General features: G+C 47.9%; 1 protein-coding gene across 5 annotated transcripts in view; it reads left to right on the top strand.

The window, feature by feature from the left end:
- Nucleotides 1–24,253, top strand: part of FBXO34 (F-box protein 34) — an 83,508-nt gene that overhangs the window by 48,267 nt on the left and 10,988 nt on the right. Inside the window, exon 1 of one of the 5 annotated variants that reach the window (XM_030562959.1) lies at nucleotides 13,589–13,858. The exons of 3 other annotated variants lie outside the window; for them this stretch is intronic. The gene's annotated coding sequence lies outside the window, so the exon portion shown is untranslated. Of the gene's footprint in view, nucleotides 1–13,588; nucleotides 13,859–13,901; nucleotides 13,993–24,253 lie in introns of those variants that run through there. One more of the 5 variants, XM_030562964.1, reaches the window with a different exon arrangement.

Raw genomic sequence — 24,253 nt, forward strand, 5'->3', positions numbered from 1 at the left:
GGAAAGTCTACCGTTGGAATGGTGCTGATGCAAGTTTGCACAGCCATTAATCGCACCCTGCTAAGAAGAACCGTGACTCTTGGGAACGTGGAGGACATTGTAGATGGCTTTGCAGAAATGGGTTTCCCTAACTGTGGAGGGGCAATAGATGGGACGCATATTCCTATTCTGTCACCACCCCACCTGGCATCAGAGTACGTTAATCGCAAGGGGTATTTCTCCGTAGTTCTGCAAGCGCTTGTGGATCACTATGCGCATTTCACTGACATTTACTCAGGATGGCCTGGAAAGGTGCACGATGCACGCATCTTTCGGAACAGTGCCCTGTTCAGGAGGCTGAGGGCCGGGACTTTTTTCCCAGACCGCAAGATCACAGTAGGGGACGTCGAAATGCCCACTGTGATCCTTGGAGACCCCGCTTACCCCTTAATGCCATGGCTTATGAAACCATATACAGGGAAGCTTGACAGGAGCAAGGAACGGTTCAACTACAGGCTGAGTCAGTGCAGAATGATTGTGGAGTGTGCTTTTGGCCGTTTGAAAGCTCGCTGCTGCTGTCTTTATGGGAAGCTAGATTTGGTGGAAAGCAGCATCACCGCTGTTATATCCGCGTGCTGTACCCTCCATAATATTTGTGAAGAGAAGGGTGAAAGATTCAGTGAGGAATGGACCTCCGAGGTTCGACACCTGGAGGATGAGTTTGCTCAGCCAGAGAGCAGGGCTAATAGGGAGGCCCAGGAAAGGGCTTCAAGGATTAGGGATGCTGTAAGGGAGCAATTTGATGCTGAGAGCCAACAGTAATGTTTGGTGCATTTGATGTGCTTTGCTTTACCTTGCTGTGTAATATTTACCACTTCCAGCAACAATAAAATGTAGTGAAAGAAACAGAAAAAAAAAACTTTATTCAACATACAGTACATGACAGGCAAGGGGGTAGGGGTGGTGGACTGTACATTTACAGGTTTTAATATGTCCTATTTTGATCAATATTCACTGTCTGCTGCACTTCAAGATTACTATGCTGCAGAATAATGGGGGTGGAGTGCACAGGGTAAGAATTATAGTTATCAGGGCTGGTAGGTGATCTTATAGGTGTTGGGGGCAGCTGGGGATAATACGGAACTGGCTGCTGGAGAAAGTTGTTTTGTGGAAATACTGGGGAACAAGGAAGAGGGCTTTGGGAGGGCTGTGGATTACCACGGTACATATTTGTCTGCATGGCTACAAGAGACTCGAAAGACTCAGTTTGGCGAGACAGGAGGCTTATCATCTGCTTTGTGGTTTTTTTGGCAGACAATTCCTTTCTCCTGCTTTCTGTTTGCCTCCATTCATGTACACTCTTTCTCCATTCATGTACAGTCTTTCTCCACTCATGTACACTGCTTCTCCATTCATAGGTCTTCTCTCTCCATTCCTCTGTCTTCCTACTTTCTCTGTTGTAGTGGCTCATTACAGACTTGATCAATTCCTCTTTTGATACATAGGATTCCGTCTCAAGTTCTGCAACCTACGTGAGGCCGGTGATACGGCTGCAGTAGTCAAGGTCCCTAGAAAACAGAGAGATAGAACCATGTAATACACAGAGGCATCATTGTTTATTATCACAGTTTGAAGGACTTTTTAGACTTTTGGTAGCATCCTTCTCACATACCTCACATAACACAGGGAGGGCAGGCAAGCTAAGTCATGGCGAGCAATGGGGTGAGTGGTTTTGCCCCGATTTCCCCTTGGGAGTGGGAATTGTCCGGGGGAGGGGGGGAAACGCGGTGCTGGATGCCTGATCGGAGGGTGGGTGGGGAACACCAGAGCACACTGCGGGGCAGGATGCCTGCTTGGAGTGGGGGATGGGGAACACCTGAGCACACTGCGGGGCTGCCTACGTGCTGGGGGGGAGTGGGAAACACGGGAGCACACCGTGGGGCTGGATGCCTGCCTGGAGGGGGGGTCGGGGAACACCAGAGCACACCGCGGGGAAGGATACATGCTTGGAGTGGGGGTCGGGGAACACCGGAGCACACCGCGGGGCAGGGTGCTTGCTTGGAGTGGGGGACGGGGAACACCAGAGCACACCGCGGGGCTGGATGCCTGCTTGGAGGGGGGGTCGGGGAACACTGGAGCACACCGCGGGGCAGGATGCCTGCTTGGAATGGGGGACGGGGAACACCTGAGCACACCGCGGGGCTGCCTACGTGCTGGAAGGGGGGGTGGGAAACACGGGAGCACACCGCGGGGCTGGATGCCTGCTTGGAGGGGGCGTCGGGGAACACCGGAGCACACCGCGGGGCAGGATGCCTGCTTGGAGTGGGGGACGGGGAACACCTGAGCACACCGCGGGGTTGCCTATGTGCTGGGAGGGGGGGGGTGGGAAACACGGGAGCACACCGCGGGGCTGGATGCTGCTTGGAGGGGGGGTTGGGGAACACCTGAGCACACCGCGGGGAAGGATACCTGCTTGGAGTGGGGGACGGGAACACCTGAGCACACCGCGGGGCTGTCTACGTGCTGGGGGAGGGGGAAACACGGGAGCACACTACTTACCACGAGCACAATCCTCAGCTTCCTCCTCAACATCAGCTTCCAGCTGCTGCGACTGGCTAGCCCCGGGGCATTTAAAGGAGGGGCACAGGTGAGCACAGGGCAATGGAGTTTGCTTGATTACCAGAGAGGCTTCTTCAGGTATGCTGGGATACCTGCTTATGCCACGGAGGTCAACAAAAATGCTGGTGAGTGTCTACACCTGATGACCAGCGCTGGTGATCCAGCGCTGGATCCTCTACACCCGAGGCTCCACCGGGTGTACGGCCAGCACTGCAAACGGAGTTGCAGCGCTGGTAGTGCCGTGCAGGTGTGTACACATCCTAAGTTGCAGCGCTGTAACCCCCTCACCAGCGCTGCAACTCTGTAGTGTAGACAAGCCCATAGGCTTCTCTCTCTTGAGCCTGGGACCAGTCTCCTCAGTTGAAGTCTTTGTCTTTCCCACGTTCTTGATGCTTCCAGTGTAGGTGGGGGGAGGAGAAAGGCAAAAGCATTATGCCACTATGTCCTTAGTTCGTGTGCCTAGAAGACACTTGCCCAGACATGTCCTTGTGGGCTTTGCTGAGTCACAGGGTTGAGCAATTCCCCATTGTGTGGTGCTTGTGCAATTGTCATTGAATTGTAAACCCTTTGATTACAACTCCCCTGTTGATTGATGGTTGCTTAACACCCTCCTGGGAATGGTTCATCACCTAGCCGTAAAGACTCTCAAACTTATAACATTTTTCAGTAGCAACCATACAGCAAAGTCTCATAACTTCATATGCACTAATGATATACATATTTGAACAGAACAGTGGGTTTCAGCAGATCATGACCTTTCAATATGACATCTTACATGGCATGCCTTATATGAAATATCACAATCATATGAATGATGAATGTAGGGGTTACAGAGTGCTATTTTGAGGTACAATGAGTCACACAAACATACTTATATATGTCACAGACACTGCCACTAGATCCATTTTCACAGCAGTTGCCATGTGCAGGGTGTCATGGCTCCAGCTGTCAGGGTTCCTGGGAGAGGGTCAGAATACTGTGGAATACCTCCCATTCGATGGTCAGAAGCCCTTCTCAGGGACTGCGGATGAGTCCCTGCACTCACTGAAGGATTCCAGGGCCATGTTGAGTTCTCTGGGTGTATACACTCCTGTGAGCAAGAAGAGATTTAGTAGGTCTCAAACTGCCCAGAGGTTGTACCTGGCTCAGTTATCTGGTTTTACAGAATAACTGAATCCGCTAGAAAGAGACAAATTCCAGAGGATAAGAGCTTCTCACCCTCTTTCAGCAAGTACTTAGTAATCATCGAAACAATAATTTTGATGGTTGATCAAGGATTCAATTGCCCCCTCACATCTAGTTTGTAAGCTGCAACTTTTACCGACGGTCCCACTTTTAGAGACTGCCTTTCCCATTTCCAGCAGGCCTGGCGGCATATTACAACAGACAAGTAATTTGAGCATTGGCCTGCTAAACCCCGGGCTGTGAGTTCAATCCGTGAGGGGGCCCTTTAGGGATCTGGAGCAAAAATCTGTGTGGGGATTGGTTCTGCTTTGAGCAGGGGGTTGGACTAGATGACCTCCTGAGGTCCATTCCAACCTTGATATTCTATGATTCTAAGTGTGTCATAGAGGTTATAACATGGGGCTACGCCATGCAGTTTGTCCCTCCCTCCCATCCCCTTCCCCATCTTTCGTCAGGGACCCCTTTCACAAGACTATACTGAGCCAAGAAGTATTCTCTCTCCTTTGTGTAGGAGTGGTAGAACCAGTCCCAGTCCCTCACAGGGGGAAAAGGTTTTACTCAAAATATTGTGCCAAAGGAGGACAGAGAGTAGCAATACATCCCCCCACACAGGAAATATCTACATTGCGCTGTGGCCCAGGATCATTTTTAGTACAGAGTACTTCCCTTCCACCTCTCTTCAGTCCCAGGGGTGTTCTCAAAGGTTCTCATGGTATAGCCAGTGCCGTCCCATCCATAGGACAGACCAGGGCAAATGCCCCGGACCCTGCACTTCAGGATATGGGGTCTAGGGTGGCATGGGAGGTTAGCAGGGGGCCTGGCACTGGCAACAGCAAGTGACCTGTCCCACCAGCTCCTGGCGCTTAGGGGAGGTGGTGGAAGCCAGAAAGAGGTGGCGTAAGGGCTTGGGAGAAGGGGTGGAGTGGGGCGGGGTCTGGGGCTGAGCGGGGGCTGTCCCAGGCCCAGCACTCCCCTAGGGATAGCCCTAGCAATAGTGGGTTACCTTTGCCGAGAAGCAATTTTAGTCTTCCCATATCTCAACAACAGGCTACTCAGGCCATTATTATGAAGCCATACTAATTTCTACCCAGACAGCTCTTTCCATCTTCCAGGAATTTAGATCTTCAGCTTAATGTAAAAAAAAAAAATCCATGTTAGTCTCTGTACAGAGAATATAATTCATAGGGGTATATTTGGATTTGTTGGCAGACAGGGCCTTCCTTCCCACAGACAGATTTGTAACTTTGGCAAACCTATTAGGGACAATTCAAAGAAGCCCCTGTACTACAGTAAGGAATTGTTTGCAGCTCCTGGGTCACATGGCAGCTTGTACCTTAGTGACTGAGCATGCAAGACCATGTCTCCACTGCTTTCAGAGCTGGGTCAGACAGATCTGTTCCTCAACCAGAGATGGTTTGGACACACACGATATAGTTCCCCTCCAGGTGAAGAACTCCCTAGACTGGTGGAAAAATGATCTGTGTCTGTGCAGGGGTCCCTTCCGTCTGCCCAATTCCAACAGTAACTGTGACAACAGATGCATCGCTGTCAGAGTGGGGAGCACACCTCAGCACCCTCGCAGCTCAGGGCAGACGGTCACCTTAGGAAGCCAGTCTCCATATCAACCTGTTGGAAGTCAGCGTGGTCAGGAACGCCTGTGTTCCATTTCTACCCCTTTTCGGGGGCAAATCAATCTGAATCATGACGGATGATGTGGCTTGCATGTTCTGTATCAACAAACGGAGGAGCAAGGTTCCCTTTCTGTGCACCAAAGCTGTGAGGTTTTGGAATGGGTGTATAGGCCACCAGATTCAGATCTCCGCCATTTACCTTCCTGGAGTCCAGAATGTCACAGCAGATATGTTCAACAGGCACTTCTCCGAGAATTATGAATGGGACTGGGACTCTGAGTCTGGGAAGGATATTCCCAAGGTGCGGATTTCCAGAGGTGGACCTATTTGCCACATTCAGCAACAGGAGCCCTTAATTTTACTCAAAAGGAGGCATAGGTTGTAACTCTTTGGAAGATGCCTTTCTCCTTCCCTGGACAAAAGGGGCCTGTTCTGTGCATTCCCTCCAACACCACTAATTCTAAGGGGAGGAGGAACATGATCACACTGGACAAGACCAGGGTTATTCTTATGGTATTAACCTGGCCAAGTCAAGCTTGGTATCTTTGCCTGCTTCACCTGTGTGTCCCACTTCTGACCATCTCTCTGAGGATGCAGGTTGTGCGCTTCACCCCCAACCTAAGGGTCTCCAAGCATGGCTCCTAGATGGTTCACAGGATTAGAATCCACCTGCTTGACAGGAGTACTACAGGTATTTCTGAACAGTAGAAAGGAGTCAATTCTAATTATCTTCACAAATGGAAAAGGTTCAGCCACTGGTATCACTGTTGCTGCATTGTGCCTCAATCTTCTCCCCTCTCAGACAGCTTGGATTACCTGCTGGACAGCTTGGATTACCTGCTGGATTACCTGCTGGACAGGATTATCAGTTAGCTATCATGGTTCAGCTGGCTGTGGTATCACATTTCATTCCCCAGTAGTGGTTTTCTATATTTTGCTCATTGGATGTCTTCTCGATTTATTAAGAGCATGGGGAATCCTTACCCCCAGGTTTAGAATCCTACTCTGACTTGGGATCTCAACTGGTACTTAGGTACTTCATGGGAGCACTGTTTGAACGTATGGCAACCTGCTCCTTGCTTCATTTATGTAATGAACACGTCCTTGCTAGTAGCTATCGAGTCAGCCCATGGGAATGGGGAGATTGGGGCCTAGATGGCAGACCCCCCATTTATGGTATTTTTTCAAAGACAAGGTCTCCTTATGACTGCACCCAAAATTCTTACCTAAGGTGCTGTTGTATTTTCATTCCCCCCCCCCCCCAATTATATAAATCTCAGTGAGTCCTCCTTTCATATATGAGATGAACTTTGGCCTTCTAGCTAGATAGGACCAAGCAGTTTAGGAAATCACCTAGGCTGTGTTTCTCCATTGCAGAAAGATCGAAAAGATTCATGATTTCTTCCCAGAGACTTTCGAGGTGGATCCCTGGATGTATTATTGCATGCTACAATGCAGCTGGTGCCTTACCGCCCCAAAGGATTATAGCACTCTCTACCAAATCATAGGCAACGTCCCCAGCTTTACTCAACAACATTCTAGTATTTGAGATCTGCAGAGTTGCTACATGGGCTTCCGTGCATGCCTTTTCTAACCACTGTGCCTTGGTTCACGCCATCAGAGCTGATGCGGCACTTGGTTCTGCTGTATTGTCTTCAGTCTTGGACTTGATTCCAAAGCTCCCTCCTCCCTGGGGAGATACTGCTTGGGAGTTACCTGAAGTGGAGCATCCATAGGGGCACTACTTGAAGAAGAAGAAGAAGAAGAAAAGATTACTCACCTTGTGCAGTAACTGTGATTCTTTTGAGATGTGTCCCCCTATGGTGCTCCACTACCTGCTCCCCTTTCCCTCTGCTTCAGACTGTTCTTTGTTGGACATTTGGATAGAGAAGGAACTGGAGGCAGTTCACCCACGTAGCCCTATATAGCTTTGGTACGCAGAATGAGGTTGTATGGAACACATGTGCAGGCCAAGTGGATACTGCTAACAGAAAAATCCTCTATCAAGGGCTCGAGAGGTGCCTGTGCACCTGAAGTGGTGCACCCCTAGAGGGACACATATCGAAGAATCACAGTTACTGCTCAGGGTGAGTAACCGTTTCTTATCGAGCATTTCTGTGTGATTGTGCACTTGTGGCATATTCAGAGCTGTACCTGCAGACAATGAGATCTCATTTTGCAGTTGCCCCAGTACGCACTGGAGTCACAATTGACACTTCAGCGGTTTAGGTTCTGTATACCAAGCAGAGCCAAACAGATGATGTGTTGAATTAAGCATGAAGATCAATGATCCAATATTGAAGTCACCAAATTGACCTGTCATGGAACTGCCATCCCTAGAAAAACTGTAATAGATGAAGGTAGTAAGTCAAAGTACACTCAGAAGCATGCTGTGCATTTGGTCATCTATTCAGTTGTATAGAAGCAACTTGGGGCTGGAGTCACAAAGAAACTTAGGTGCTTAGAAAATCACTAGGATTCACAAAGCCTGTGTTTGGCACTCAGGCTCCCTATACTGTGAATGGCGAGAGGTAGGTGGCTCAGAATGGGATTCACTAAAGCCAGCATGCTTAGTGGCTTCCCACCTAAGCTAGCCAGTGGGAGATGCCAAGGTGAGGGTTGCCTGTTAAGCCTCTCTCTTCTCTCCCCCTGCCCCCCTTTCTTCCTCTCTCTCAGAGATAGATACTTACGTCCAGGCTGCAGGGAGGCACCTACTCAGCTTGGAATTCTCAGCTGCAAACCCTCTCTCCTGGGGTTAGGTGCCTATGCTGTTTTTGCAAGGCCTTCGCGGGGAGGAGGAGGACTTCCCTCATATCTTTTAACCCAGTAGTTAGGGTACTCACATGGGATGTGGAAGACCCCCAGTTCAAATCTCCCCTCCACCTGTGTGGAAGAAGGGATTTATACACAGTGGAACGGTGTCAAATAATGGAAAGAATCATTGGGCCAGAGAGAACGAGCATGAATGATTCTGTAGGCTGGTGGTTAGTGCACTCACCTGGGAGATGGGAAACCCAGGATCCAGTCCCCCTGCCCCAATGACTTTTTACATTACTTAGCCACAATGGACTAGCTTCAACAGGAGAGCCTGAGGGAACCTCATACCAGAATATCCCCTAGCTCTGTGGCTTGGGAGCAGATCCCTGTTTAAATCTCTTCTCCCCCTTGGGTGGGAGGGGACTTGAATCAGAGGTTTCCCACATCCCAGGTGAGTACCCTAACCGCTGGGCTAAAAGTTATGAGGGAGATCCTACTCCCCCTCATCCCCACCCTGGCCGTTTTGGGTAAGCTTGTCTACAGGGGCTCAGTCTGGCAGGTGAGTTCTGAGCATACTCACAGGGTCGGGCCTTGCAGGTGAGTTAGGCAGAGGTACGCTTGTCTTCCCCTGGCTTAAGCCTGAGTTTGGTATGCAGATGCTGGCCATGGGGTTGCAGTGTGCATGCCCAGAGGCAAAAACATAGGCACCTAGTGAGCTTTTCACTGCATGAGTTTGGCACCTACAGGCTTTAGCGCCCAACAGGGCCTGATTCTGGAATTTAGGTGCCTAAAGTGTCAGTTAGACGCCTAAGATCTTTTGTGAATCCAGCCCTTGGTATGTGTCTTTGAACAATTAACTGTTGCTTTCCACTGTCTACCCTGGTGCCGAGATGGACTTTTTATCAGTGTGATGTTAGTTTCACTTTGCATGAGACATAATTTTGGTCACCTATTTTGTATAGTGGCAAGATAAAATAGCCAACATTGTCTTGGTGAGCATAGAATCAGTGGAGTTGAAGATGCAAGTTTAGATGAAGAGGTTTTGTTATGCACATGGAGAAGCGTATACCAAAGCAGTTGAAAACTGGCTAACGAATTGCCAAGAGCAAAGGAAACCCATTTTTAAAGATATTCAGAGACTATACAAGTGATGCTGCATGGAATATGGGTGACTATTTATAATATTATTGATACTAGTATTATGAATCTTACAAGATATCCCGTGTAAAGTATCAGTGGAAAAGTTATTATTTTCTAAATATGATAAGCTTATTTATATGTATGTATCTTTGTATCGTGAGTCATAAATAGGTGTGATATATCTGCATATCAAACCTGTTCTGTGTTTCTTGGGAAAACCCCCAAACAGATTTGCATCAGCATTATCTAGCCTGTTTGATGGCCCATCAAAGGCAATCAGCTGTACAATGAATCCATTGAGAGACGCTAGGGGCTATACCTGGGTCAGCAGGACATGTGGACAAGAGACTTCAAATGCTTTTCTATGCCATGTGCTATGAGCCTGTGTTTGGGACAGAGGATGTACAAGCTACATAGCAAAGGATATAAAAAGGAAGCTGCATCTTCTCCATTGCTCTTCAGTCATGCTGCTCACCGGTGGAGTAACTTGTCTACAAACTGAAGCTTTGAACAAAAGACTGATAGACACATCCAAGCTTTGGATGTGTTCCAGAGAGACTTTACAAGCCAGCAAACTCACCAATGCTACTAAGAAACTGATATATAGACTTTGAAGTCATTTGTATGTATCTGATTGCTTTGGCCATATGACACCTCTCTTCTTGTTCTGTTCTTTTCTTTTCTAGTAAGCTTTTGGTTTTAGATATTAAAGCATTGGCTGGCAGTGTGATTTTTGGGTAAGATCCAAATTGATCTGGTAATGTGACTGGCCCTTTGGGGATCAGAAGAACATTTTGTACAGTGAATAGAATTTTAAATAACTTCTCACTTCACTGGACCTATTTGCTGATTGAGAGCCAGAGACTGGAATGCAATAAAGGGGGCTGTGTGATTTTTTTTTTCCAGCTTCTTTGTGCTCCTGATCCCCCCACACTAGTCACCATTTGACTGGTTGGTGAATCTAACAACTGTATTCACCAAAGCGCTCCTCTTTGCAGCCTGCCCTGCCGTTGGCATTTTCAGTGTGGGCTACTCTAGGCACCTAGGATCACAAGCACCTCTACAAAATCTACCAGGGTGAGCCAAATTGGTCTCTTCAGCCATAAATGCTCCTTAAACCTGAAAGCCTGCAATGATAGTTATGAAATGATTGACCATCGTAATCAATCATGTTGTTAATCTACAGGAAAAGCTATTTAGAAGTAACATTGCTTTTCTGAGGAGAAAGCTATTTTTAAAAACAAACAAAAACCCACAAAAACAAAATAAGAAAACCCAAGCCCAACCACCTTGCCACTAAGTCTGGGGTCCGCTAGGTTGGAGGTGCAGAGTGGTCACAACAGTGCCTTAATTTCCCCTCTCCATGTATAGACTGTCTGGATTGAGAGCCTGTAGGCTTGTCCTGCAATTGAAGCTTGCTGCTATCACGTCCAGCATCTCTCGTGTGGGTGAATAACCCAGCAAATCTTGTAAAGGAAAAGCCCAAGATAGCTCTAAAATGAGAGCATGAAGTCTCCAGAGCTGAGAGAGAACATGTCTATTTCTAGAGCAAATTATGTTGCTCTATGTTGGGGAAGGATTCAGAGATATCTCTCATCTACCTGGCCACAAAAGTAGTGGCAGCTCAGCTGACAGGCTAATTTAGAAATTTCCACAGCATAACAAATTGTGGGCTTTACATGTCGTATGATTCAGGTGTAGCTCATAAATTGTGGCCTTGAACACTAAGCATTGTAGCCTCAGTTTTTACCTGTACCTACTAACCCAAGCACACAGCAGCTCTGAAACAAGTCAGAGTGTAAAACTACTTCTCTGTTCTGGGCTTGCTACAGGTTATGAAGCAGCTTGTGCCAAAGGAGAAGAGTGGCCCAGCACCAACTAGAAAGTGGAGTAATGCGTGGTCCATATGACACAATTTTTGCTGCCAGCACAATAATGGCATTGGTAATTACTGGGTTGTTTTCCCTTCTTTGTTTCCTTCTAGGAAGAAGCAGAACAAGTCTAGTGAGCTGGTTCTTGTTCATCCTCAGGCAAATTAACAGGTGGTGTCTGTAGCCAAATCTTAATTCTGCTACTTATTAGTCGGAAATGGTTGGATTAATAAAAAGTCATACTGAAACTGATCACGGGAGCTTGAAAATACTTTGTTAGCAGTAGGTGGCAGGTGATCTGCTCTAGACCTTCTCTGTCCTTCATTTGAAGTTTTCTGGCCAGCTTGAAGTGTGGCATGTGTTGGAATGGTGGAGGAAATACTTAGCTGCAGGTTTGAGACATCCTGAAGTGACATGATCTAGGAAAAGAAGACACAGATTCTCCCTTTAGTGTTCTGTTAGTTTAAGTGCTTTATTAGAACAAAAGCACTAAAGTTACTTGTGTGGTTTTGTCTTTCACATGCCTTTGGGACAGATGTCTCCGTGCATATTACCTGTCAGATACTTCGCCTCCTGGTCTCGTATTTTTTGGTCGTCTCTCTTATTATCCATTCAAAGAACTTGAACTTTGTCATCTGGTTTGTAGCCTATCAATGTCTAGAGTGTTCAAAAATATTTCTAGGTGGATTGCTGTGTTTCCTGGAATACGACTTGTTCCACAAATACCATATTTAAAAAAAAACCAACGAAAACCTTCACTCTCTAATGTTGAATCAGCAATGTTTTTGAACTGTATTTGATGTAATCCATAAACGTCTGAGATTCAATTTTAAACTTTCTCTTTTTTCTTGTAATGCGTAACTTTGACTCTCCTCTGCCTGCTCATGGGCCTCTCCCTCCCACGCCATTGGTGTTTTTAAAGCACGTTCTTCAAAAAAAAAAAAATGAAATAATCTGAAACACGGTTGTGGCAGTGATGTACTTCCTGACATGAATAAGGTTGCTAGCATGCAAGCGCTGACGCTAGGGTTCCCAAGATCAAATTCACACAAGTAAAGTTTCCCTCTGTTCAGGTGCATGAGAAAGAGAATGGAGTGGCCCCTTTGCTATGCTAAGTGAAGGAGGACAAACAAACGTTTGTGTTGCCTGTATAGATGCACCTGGGGTAAATCTGCTTTGGCTGGTATTACCCCCCAGGGTGTTAATCCCTGTTTTATAGACTCAGTGAAGACTAAAGCAGTCAGTGACCGTACTGTGTGTCCTAGCAAAATCTGAGTATGAATGAGAATTAGCTGACAGAAGCTTAACCTATGTGAGGGCTTGTCTACATCAGAAAGTTGCAGCGCTGGTGAGGGAGTTACAGCGCTGCAACTTTGAAGGTGTACACATCTGCAGGGCACCACCAGCGCTGCAACTCCCTGTTTGCAGCGCTGGCCGTACTCCCGTTTTGTCTCGGGTGTAGAGGATCCAGCGCTGGTGATCCAGCGCTGGTAATCAAGTATAGACACTTACCAGCGCTTTTCTTGACCTCCGTGGAAGGAGGAAGCCTCTGGTAATCAAGCTGGTCTCCTTTCCCGGTTTGCTCTCTCGTTCCCGGAACCCCGAGCAAGCAGGTCTCCTTCCCTGCGGTTTGCTGGGTGGCTCCGGGAACGCGAGAGCAAACCACGGCGAAGCTGGTCTCCTTTCCCGGTTTGCTCTCTCGTTCCCGGAACCCCGAGCAAGCAGGTCTCCTTCCCTGCGGTTTGCTGGGTGGCTCCGGGAACGCGAGAGCAAACCGCGGCGAAGCTGGTCTCCTTTCCCGGTTTGCTCTCGCGTTCCCGGAACCCCGAGCAAGCAGGTCTCCTTCCTGCGGTTTGCTGGGTGGCTCCGGGAACGCGAGAGCAAACCGCGGCGAAGCTGGTCTCCTTTCCCGGTTTGCTCTCGCGTTCCCGGAACCCCCCTTGAAGCCGCCCAACAGCGCTGCAGTGTGGCCACATCTAACACCACTTGCAGCGCTGGTTGCTGTAAGTATGGCCACTCTGCAGCGCTGGCCCTATACAGCTGTACTAATACAGCTGTAACAACCAGCGCTGCAAAATTTTAGATGTAGACATGGCCTAAGACTGAAGTAATGATGGATGACTGGGGTAAGCAACTGGGGAGTAAGGTAAGAATAGTATCAGCCACTTCAGTTGAGTGTGTCCATCATTACTGAATCAGATTTGACTCCCAGTGGCTACTAGAAGACCAAGTAGCAGCAATAACCAGTCAGCTTTTTATCATTTACATACAGGCAGAAGGTTATGACCTTTCCTTTCAGATGTGTACCTTGTGACTGTCACTCATGTCTCTGTCACCATGAGATTAGATAATTTAGTGTGCTCTGCGTGAGGCTATGCCTTAAAATAATTCCAAAACTGAAGCTGGCACAGAATGTGGTGGCCTGCTTGATAAATTGCTTTCCTCAGTTATGCATCATCACGTCAGTCTGCTTGATAAGTGGAGTATCTCACTGTGAGCATATGCAACCAGCTCCATCTGCCTGTCTGCTTGTGGTTTTCTGGGTGAAGTTGAAGCTGTTGGTTGGATCTATAAAGATTTCAGCGGCTTTGCTGCCTACCTGAGACTGTCACTCTCCCTGTGCCATGCCGTACTACCACAGTGATCAGGAGAAGCGCTTGAGCTGAAGTCCTGTTGGTATGTATGAGAAGGGGCTACTGACTAGATGTACTCTGAGAGCCCCACAACTTTGGAATATGTCTTTTCCCCTGAATGACAGTCTGAATCTGGGGACCTTCAGGGGATGCTGCAAAGCTCATCCTTTTTTCCAGGTATCTGGAGATGTGGGTTGTGTGAATTGTAAGGGTGGGGTAATATTGGAGAGGGGCTAAAGGTTCTGAGTTTCCTGTTGGTAGATGTTATGTTGCATTGTCTTGTTATGTTCAGCCAGGTATATGGGTATCCATTTTGTTGCATTCTTCAGTAATGTCCAGAGTGCCTGGAGAGCATACTGATCAGTGTCCTTTCTAGTGTTCTATATCAGTCTGAAGTGTGTGTGTCACGTTTCTGGGGTGAGCAGTACTATTGACCCCTCACTTGACCTCTTCATGGGCACCCACTTCCAAGTTATGGGCCCATGCCTTCATTTCTCTCAGGTTGGAATCTGCATTTTGCCCCATTCCTAGACTGGGTCCCCAGATCACAGCACCCCTGGTTACCACCTGTGTGTGCATTGGGGCTGGGTGAGAGAGGCCACACCCCTGCATCTTATGCCTTTATCTCAGTCTGTCCCCCAGTCAGTCTCTCCCCCAGGAGCGATGCCAGGATTTCTGGCGCCCCAGGCAGAATTTAGGGGGCGGCATTTTGTGCGCTCCCCACTGGGTGCGCGGGACTTTCCGGTTCCGCTCCCATCGCGCTGCCGAAGAAGGACCCTCCGCCAAAATGCCGCAGGCGACAGCGGCAGTCATTGAGCTGCTCAATTGCCTGCCGCTGTTTTCCGCGGCATGTCGGCAGAAGGTCCTTCGGTGGCGCGACGAGAGTGGAACCAGAAGCTCCCGTGCGCCCCGTGGGAAGCGCACAAAATGCCACCCCTGAATCCTGGCACCTTAGGCAACCACCTAGGGTTGCCTCATGGAAGCGCCGGCCCTGCTCTCCCACTCTGAGTTCACAGGCAGTTTTGTTCAAAGCTTCTTTGTAAGTCCTGGGAACCCTGGACTACTCAGTCTGGTTTATGCATCTCACCAGGGGTCAGAGGTAGGCTTCCAGCAGCAGATTCACTGTATTGTTCATTAAGCATGAGGAATTTGAGTTAGTCATTATCTGCCTTCCTGGAGATGTGTAAAAACCACTTAGGATGGAGTTAACTCTGCCCCCATGCAGCAGGCCACATGATAGTTTGTACCCCTATACAATTACTGTTTATAAGAAATACAGGTATCTCCCACATTCTTCATAAACCAATACAGAGAAAATAGCTGCTAGGACTAGCAGGGCTCCAATCAAACAATGAGCCTCCTGGACAGAAAGAGGCTGGTGGAGGTGGGAACAGCTTTGAAAGGGCTAAAAGCTCAAGGAGAAACATCATAAGATGGTCCTGCTGGATATTTACTAGACTTCATCAAAAGATTGTGTTTGTAGGACATCTTCCCGTCTTGGAGGCCTTCCAGTGGGGGGCTTGATCACAGAAACATTCAGCTGGGGATGACTCGGGTGTGTGTATGTGTGTGTGTGGGTGGGTGGTTGAGATCAGAAATGGATGCGGGTTCGCCTTCATTCGTGTCTGTCTTCTTGTCACTTTTAAATGGCATGGTTACCTTGAAGCCAGTCTTTGGAGACCTTGTCACAGGTCTGTTATGTGGAGAGCAGTTCTTGCCCTTTTATTAGTGTAGACACCATGAACTGAAATGTGTTAGAAAAGTTAGAACACTCTACAGCACAGAACTTCGTCCTCTACCCTTTCGTTTGGTAACTGACCATTCGTCTGAGGAACTGAGGCCATGGCTACACTTACAGTTTTGCAGCACTGGTAGTTACAGCTGTGTTCGTACAGCTGTGTAGGGCCAGCGCTGCAGTGTGGCCACATTTACAGCACTTGCAGTGCTGTTGGCAGTGGTGCATTGTGGGCAGCTATCCCACAGAGCACCTCGTCCCATTTTGGCGCTGTGGCTTGTGGGAAGGGGAAGGAAGTGTGCGGGTCTTTCTGCTTCCTGTTCCAACGCCCCGTGGTGCTTTACTACACATTCCGAGCAGTTTGGCGGCATTGTGAGTCTGCAGCGCGATTTCTGAGATTTTTGTTATAAATGGAGCCTGAGCTGCTGAGGACCTTGCTGATGAATGTTGCCAGCACATCACGCATGGCAGTGGAGCTATTCCTTCAGCTGCAAAGTGACAGTGAGGAGTCAGACGATGATATTGAATCGCCTGACACTGAAGACACTCAATTGCTTGTGGCAGTAACAGACGTGCTCAGCACCGTGGAACGGCGCCTTTGGGCTCGGGAAACCAGCACTCAGTGGTGGGATCACATCGTCCTGCAAGCCTGGGATGACGAGCAGTGGCTGCAGAACTTTAGGATAAGAAAAGCAACTTTCATGTCACTGTGTGCTGAGCTCGCCCCTACCCTGCAGCGCAGGGACACGAGATTTAGAGCTGCCCTGCCAGTGGAGAAGCGGGTGGCTATTGCAATCTGGAAGCTGGCAACTCCAGACAGCTACCAATCGGTGGCGAACCAGTTTGGAGTGGGAAAGTCTACCGTTGGAATGGTGCTGATGCAAGTTTGCACAGCCATTAATCGCACCCTGCTCAGAAGAACTGTGACTCTGGGGAACGTGCAGGACATTGTGGATGGCTTTGCAGAAATGGGTTTCCCTAACTGTGGAGGGGCAATAGATGGGACACATATTCCTATTCTGTCACCATCCCACCTGGCATCAGAGTACGTTAATCGCAAGGGGTATTTCTCCATGGTTCTGCAAGCGCTTGTGGATCACCGTGGGCGTTTCACTGACATTTACTCAGGATGGCCTGGAAAGTGCATGATGCACGCATCTTTCGGAACAGTGCCCTGTTCAGGAGGCTGAGGGCCGGGACTTTTTTCCCAGACTGCAAGATCACAGTAGGGGACGTCGAAATGCCCACTGTGATCCTTGGAGACCCCGCTTACCCCTGAATGCCATGGCTCATGAAACCGTATACAGGGAAGTCTGACAGCAGCAAGGAACCGTTCAACTACAGGCTGAGCCGGTGCAGAATGACTGTGGAGTGTGCGTTTGGCCGTTTGAAAGCCCGCTGGAGGTGTCTTTATGGGAAGCTAGATTTGGGGGAAAGCAGCATCTCCGCTGTTATATTCGCGTGCTGTACCCTCCATAATATTTGTGAAGGGAAGGGTGAAAGATTCAGTGAGGAATGGAGCTCTGAGGTTCGATGCCTAGAGGATGAATTTGCACAGCCAGAGAGCAGGGCTACTAGGGAGGCCCAGGAAAGGGCTTCAAGGATAAGGGATGCTTTAAGGGAGCAATTTGATGCTGAGAGCCAACAGTAATGTTTGGTGCCATTGCTGTGCTATGTTCTACCTTGGGGTACAATATGTACCACTTCCTGCAATAATAAAATGTATTGTAAAAGCCATAAAATCCTTTATTCAGCATACAGTACATAAAAGGCAAGGGGGGTTAGGGTGGTGGACTGTACATTCAGAGGTTTGAATATGTCCTGTTTTGATTACTGTTCAATGTCTGCTGCACTTCAGGATTACAATGCTGCAGGGTAATGGGGGTGGAGTGCACAGGGTAAGAATTATAGTTTTCAGGGCTGGTAGGTGATCGTACAGGTGTTGGGGGCAGCTGGGGGTAATAAGGAACTGGCTGCTGGAGAAAGGTGTTTTGTGCAAATACTGGGGAACAGGAAAGAGAGCTTTGGGAGGGGTGTGGGTTACCACGGTACATATCTGCCTGCATGGCTACGAGAGACTCGAAAGACTCAGTTTGGCGAGCCAGGAGGCTTATCATCTGCTTTGTGGTTTTTTTGATAGTCAATTCCTTTCTCCTGCTTTCTGTTTGCCTCCACTCATTCATTTTCTCTCTCGATTCATACATTTTCTCTCTCCATTCCTGCGTCTTCCTACTTTCTCTGTTGTAGTGATTCATAACTGATTTGATCAATTCTTCTTTTGATTTTCGGGGTTTTTTTCTCAAGTTCTGCAAACGACGTGAGACCGGTGATCCGGCTGCATTAGTCAAGGTCACTGAAAAAAACATAGATAGAAACAAGTAATACACAGAGGCTACATTGTTTATTATCACACAGTGAAGGAGTTTTTAGACTTTTTGTAGCATCCTTCCGACATACCTCACATAACACAGAGAGGCCAGGGAAGCGAAGGCATGGCGAGCAATGGAGTGAGTGTTTCTGCCCCGACTGCACCTGGGAGGGGTAATTGACCGATGGGTCACTGGGGTTTATCAGCACTGGGTACAGGAGGTAGCTGGTGTCCTGCACAGGGGACAGTAGTGAACAGGAAGGTGGCGAGCTGCTGGCGGGGGGGGAGGGGGTGTCCGCATTAATGCCGGCCTGCTGGTGAGGGGGGGGAAAACACACAGTTGTGCTGGCTGCCTGCTGGGAAGGGTGGGGGAACACCGGAGCGCACCGCGGGGCAGGATGCCTGCTGAGAGGGGGGTGGGGGAACATCGGAGCGCACCGCGGGGCTGGATGCCTGCTGGGAGGCCTGGGGGGAGACCGGAGCGCACCGCGGTACTGGATGCCTGCTGAGTAGGGGGAGGGGAGACCGGACAGCACCGCGGGGCTAGCTACGTGCTGGGAAGGGGGGGGGGAAGACTGGAGCGCACCGCGGGGCTGGGGGGGGACCGCGAACCTGGCGCCCTGCACTCAAGTATCCCTAAATTCTCAACAGGGTTTCCTACTGCCAGATATATCACTGCTGCGTGTTACCTGGGAAGAGAGGGAGGGTCTTCTACAGCAATGTGGATTCCGCCCTGGCCCCTATGCAGCTTGCCTGTGTGCAGCCATGGTCCCCCCACCCCTCGCTGCACAGTGGATCGGACAAGTTAGCCTGACCGGGACAAGGACCACGGTGGCTCTCCCGATAAACTTGAGAAAGCAAATTGCCCACGCTCTGGCTGCAACTTTTCAAGAGATTACCGAGGCAGATTACAGAGACGTGATAGAGCAAATCAATAGGCTATTCCACGTTTAGGCATGCATGCAGGCAGCCATAACCCAAACCCTCCTCTCCCAAAACATAAAAATCTGCTTACCCCGAGCACGCTCCTCAGTTTCTTCCTCACCAGCAACTTCCTGCTCCTGCGACTGGCTAGCCTCCTCCTGGCTTGAGAAGAGCTCCTGGCTGCATGCCTCCTGGGACTCCGGGGTGTCTCCCTCCACCCCAGTAGCCTCACTGTCGGCTTCCTCTACACCCTCCCCTACTTCTCCCTGCTCTGAACTCTCCATCGTGGTCCTCGGATTGGCAGTGGGGTCACACCCAAGTATGGCATCCAGCTCCTTGTAAAAACGGCAGGTTGTGGGGGCAGCTCCTGAGCGGTGATTTCCCTCACGGGCTTTGCAGTAAGCACTCCTCAGCTCTTTTATTTTGACCCTGCACTGCAACGCATCCCGTTCATGGTCCCTTCTCAGCAAGGACTGCGATATCTGCCCATAGGTATCATAATTTCTCCTTCTGGAGCGCAGCTGTGCTTGCACAGCCTCCTCACCCCAAACACTGATGAGGTCCTGCAGCTCTGAATTGTTCCATGCTGGGGCTCGTTTGGGGCGTGGAGGCATGGTCTCTGATTGATTGAATGATTGATTGCACTCCACACCTGGCTGAGCAAACAGGAAGGGGATTTTTAAAATTCCCGGGGCATTTAAAGGAGGGGTCAGCTGAGCCCAGGGCAGTGGAGTGTGCATGATTACCAGAGAGGCTTCTAAGGTATGCTGGGATACCTCCTTATACCACGGAGGTCAATAAAAGCGCTGGTGGGTGTCCACACTTGCTGACCAGCGCTGGATCACCAGCGCTGGATCCCCTACACCCGAGGCTCGACTGGGTGTACAGCCAGCGCTGCAACCAGGGAGTTGCAGTGCTGGCAGTGCTTTGCAAGTGTGGCCACATCCTAAGTTGCAGCGCTGTAACCCCCTCACCAGCGCTGCAACTCTGTAGTGTAGCCAAGCCCTGGGTCTTTAGTGCCTCAGCACATCATCTTTGAAACCAGTTTTTTAAATTTAAAGTGTGCCTGCTTAGTCTTTCCTACCCCTCTGCATTATCCTCCTTCTGTTGCTGCTGTTTAGCATTGTAATTACTAAAAATCAGCACTGTGGTCTATGAGATTATGAATGGGAGCGGGGAGCACAATGCTTAGGAGGTGTAAATGGTTTTGAACAGGTGGATTAAAGTTGCATCAATGGCTCTATATATTGCTGTTAGGCTCTGTTGATGTCTTCCCGCTATTCTGTTTTGGGTGTGGCAAGCTTACATAATTACACAGAACTGGCTTTCTTTAGAGCGTAGGAGAAGCTCCACTTTTCATTGAGCTAGTTGTATTGAACAGTCCAGTAGGGTAGTAGACAACAACTTCATATTCTTTTAATGATTTAGCTGGTGGCCTGTGTTAATTTTTATGCTCCTGTCAGCACCTTTGTTCTCCAACTCCCTGATCATCTCATGATGTTTAAGTTTATCAAGTATGGCAATGAATACTGAATCTTAAGAATTTATTTAAAGCCACACAGTCTTTGTGTTCAGCCTGCGTAAATCTGTCATGGCAAGCTGTGCAAGATTATGCAGTGGCTGGGGAATTAGTCTGGCCTGCCCTTAGTCTTGTATAACAAATCTAGTAGCGTCTGGGTAGTCTCTTGTAATGTGAGGCTATGCTTGCACTGGCTGGCTTGCTCTCTGTAGTGACTGCTGCCATTTGGTGTGGCTTCTTTGTCTAGCTTTGCTCCAAATAATGTTGTTTGGAAACCTGGTACAGCATCTTGAGTTAGGAAGTATTACCAAACAATCTTGGTTTGTGCCAGATACTTCTGGAGTCCTGTATTCAATGAACTGAGTAGTTGATGCTGAAAAACTAACAACCAAACCCTCACAACTTGCTCAGTACACTTTTTGAGTGGAGTTGTATGTACTATTCAATGACCACAATTCCTGCACACTATTCCCTCATGGACAAAATAATGTTCAGTATGTATATAGTACATATTGATGTAGGTAGCTGTTTCCTGTGTTGTAGGGTTTTACTTCACTCTTGGCTTTAATTCCTCCTGCGCTTTGGCCCTTAAACCTGTTCTTGCAAGATCAGGGTCAGATGCAGAGCATCCTCAACTCTCTTTGACATCCACTTACTGTAGCTCCCACTGAAGGGCCTGGTCACCTTCTCCCCCCCCCCCCCCTTGTATCTTCCTGGCCATTGAGCTTTATTCTTGTTGGCCCCTGAGTGTCTTGGGTCAGTGGTGTTTCATAAGCCAAGAGGCTGTGGGTGTTTGGCTCTGACATAGAATATCTCACCACTATACTTGGCCTACACACTACTGCCAATTTCTGTAATAGCTTTGTGCCATCCAAAGACGTGAATTTTGAGACTAAATGAAGTATAAGCAATGATTTTGCATTTATCTAGGATTCTCTCAGATGAGGGAAGCTACAGAGCATTTTTCATAGATTCCACACTCTTTGTAAGTAACAGATAGGGCTCGAAAGTGAAAACTGTACATCTCTTAGACTACTCTAACTAAAACTGTAGGGAGAACTTGATATAGGTGGAGTGCTACGACCCAAAATGGAATTTGAACAAATGCTCTTGTTTTGTGAAATTGCTGTGGGATTTCTAATGACAAGCGGTCAGGATTTGACTTCATCTTTTGGATGACTGGCCACTTCCCCCAGCAGTCTTTTAACACTATGTTGAATGTTTCCTCATCTGTGGCATAGTTAGCATCACTTCTACAGCATCCTGAGAATGACTTGGTAGTCTTTCAACCAACTAGTGTAGTGACAAAACCTTGTTTAGCATGACAGCACCTTGAGCGTACCTAGCTGACCAAAAGATCAAAGCAATAGACTCTTAAGGGACCATTATTTTTCACAATTTTGACTTTTCTTAGGTCTAGCCCATAATACTTCCTCAGTGGATCAGGCACATTCAAACAATTTTGAATGAAAATGGAATGGGCAAAAGGAGTTTATTTTGTTGGCCAGGAACAGTACATTTGTTTCTGCTGAAGAACTATAGGTCACTGCCTTGTTGCTATTTCCAGCTAGAAGATGCATTTCTGACTGGAGTGACTGGCCTGGCCTAACTGTTTGAATCCTTTCATTTTGTAAGCTGGGTTGCTATGGTGTAAAGCTGAGAGTTTAAAGCAAGTCCATGCCAGAAAAGGCCTAGCTACTGTGATACCTCTGGAGCTCAAATAGTACAGTATCTCATTGCCCAAATTAAGAGACTTGACTGCGTTTGCCCTCATCTGTATTTGCTGAGTTAAGATATCAGTTTTCACAAACTGTGGCAGTAGTACAGGGTGAGCTGCCTGCCAGCCATTGCCTTAAAGGGGAAATATGCCTAGGCACACAGTGAGGGGCTGAATTCCTTCCCAATGCTTATCTGGAAGGGGGATGGGGAATGCACAGGAGAAGAACTGGATGAGGTTCCCTTTTCTGTTTTTCATACAGCTTTGTATTGCGTTAATTATGAAAAAGTAATTAAGGATGAAACTGGAATACTTCCTGGTGGGAATACCTTCTCCAAGAGTAGCATTCTATAGCCGTGATAGAGTTGTGGTGAGCATTTCCGGGACTGAATCCTGGACGTCTGGATCAAAACCATAAACCTCTACTGCTTGAGCTGAAGAAGTGGGTCTAGGAAGTTGGAGGCATTAGCAATCTAATTAACCCCTTTATGTGGACCAGCCACTAGAGGGGGACTAAAACCCACACTGGGTTTATGCTTGCTTGCCACATGGCATATCCTTAACTGGCTTATATTGGGTGCAATAGCTATCCATAGAGTAACATTTAATAACACCTTTCTCGGATGAATTACTGATGACAGGTCTCTCGGCTCTGCTTTTCTTATCCCTCCCCCAACACACACTTCCCTCTTCGGTGCACCTCCACTTTTAGCCTGTTCCAAAATGCCATGTGAATTTGCCCTTGGCTATTTTAATGCAGTTCTGTGTGCAGTTTGATTATCTTCCTTCTGCAGTATTCTGAATGAGCAATTTAACCTTACCATGGAGCTTGTGTTTGGCCTCACTACCCTGGTTTGTTTGTTTTTTTTTGGTGTGACTTTCTATCGTTTGGGTAGGATTTGGAGATGGTATCTGTGCATGGCTAGTTTGTGAATACTAACTTGCTCAGAAGCATTTAAAATACTTCTATTGGCATTACCCTACCACAATGCACTTAACTAAGCACATTGCATACAGAAACACTTTCAGTATGTAACTTTTAATCCATGCAAAAGGTGTCTGGCATTTTTAAAATGCCACAGTTGCCATTACATGGGCACCAGCACAGTATTTCATGGCAACACATGACAGTTCCTACTGAGTCTGAAATCCAAGTGTGGATGAGCCCAAAAAAGGGAAGCGACACCAAAGCCTGGGTGAAAATAAGGACCTAAGTGCTCCCATTGGGCACTGGTGAGGCAGAATATAAGTAAAGACCTTTATGTAACTTTTGGTTTAAATCCCTGTGAAGATTCCAAGTGTAAATTCTTGATAGAAACTCACAAGTTACTCACATATTTGCATATGTATTTATCATGGCCAGATTTTTTTTTAAACACCACGTAGTGGGAATGGTTTACAGTACAGATTATATTCTGTGCTGCAATTTTACCTTTGCAAATAGGTCTTTGTCATACACACAGATTAGGCTGTGTCTGCGCTAATGAACGTGTGTTCTAGGAAGAAGCTTTCATTCTTGTTGTGCAAATTCAAAGCCACCTAAACTCTTGTTCTGTGTTCCACAGAGTCAGTCAGAAATTCTCTAATTCCCCCTGCCAGCTGTATGATTCTAATGTGTTTTTTCTGTTCTCCAATTTGTCAAGAAACTTGTGTGTGCCAGGAATATTCAGCATTGATTTTCTTTTTCCCTGTGAAGACTGCAGGATTACAGAGTAACCTTTTTTTTATTTTTAGCTCCTGCATAGTCATATATGGGCAGTTGATTGACCTGCCTTCACACCTCCAAAGGGTGTGTGAAATGGCTGCCACTCTTAATCTCCACCATAGACTTGCATCTATATGCAAACCAGCTTGCCTTCTCTTTGCAGGAAAGTTACCCTTAATTAGTTTTTCAATGAGTCATGGTCGGATTTACTCTCCCCCTCAAGGCGAGCTGTGTTAGTGAGGCTGTGGGTGGAGTTGCTGAGAAGGTATAATCAACATCAGCCAAGTATTGATTAGCGGAGCCATTCATAGACCTATAAAGAGAGAGTTGCTTTTTGATGGGAAAGGTTTCTTTTTGGCAGGCAGGCACCTGCTAACAGATTGTGCTATGCTCCCTGGCTGCAGAATTTTTGATTTCAGTAAACACTTGGCTTCCGCAAGTTCCTCCTCCTGCCCGGAGATTCTGCTTGT

Source organism: Gopherus evgoodei, chromosome 4, assembly GCF_007399415.2.
Source record: "Gopherus evgoodei ecotype Sinaloan lineage chromosome 4, rGopEvg1_v1.p, whole genome shotgun sequence".
Lineage (NCBI taxonomy): Eukaryota > Metazoa > Chordata > Testudines > Testudinidae > Gopherus > Gopherus evgoodei.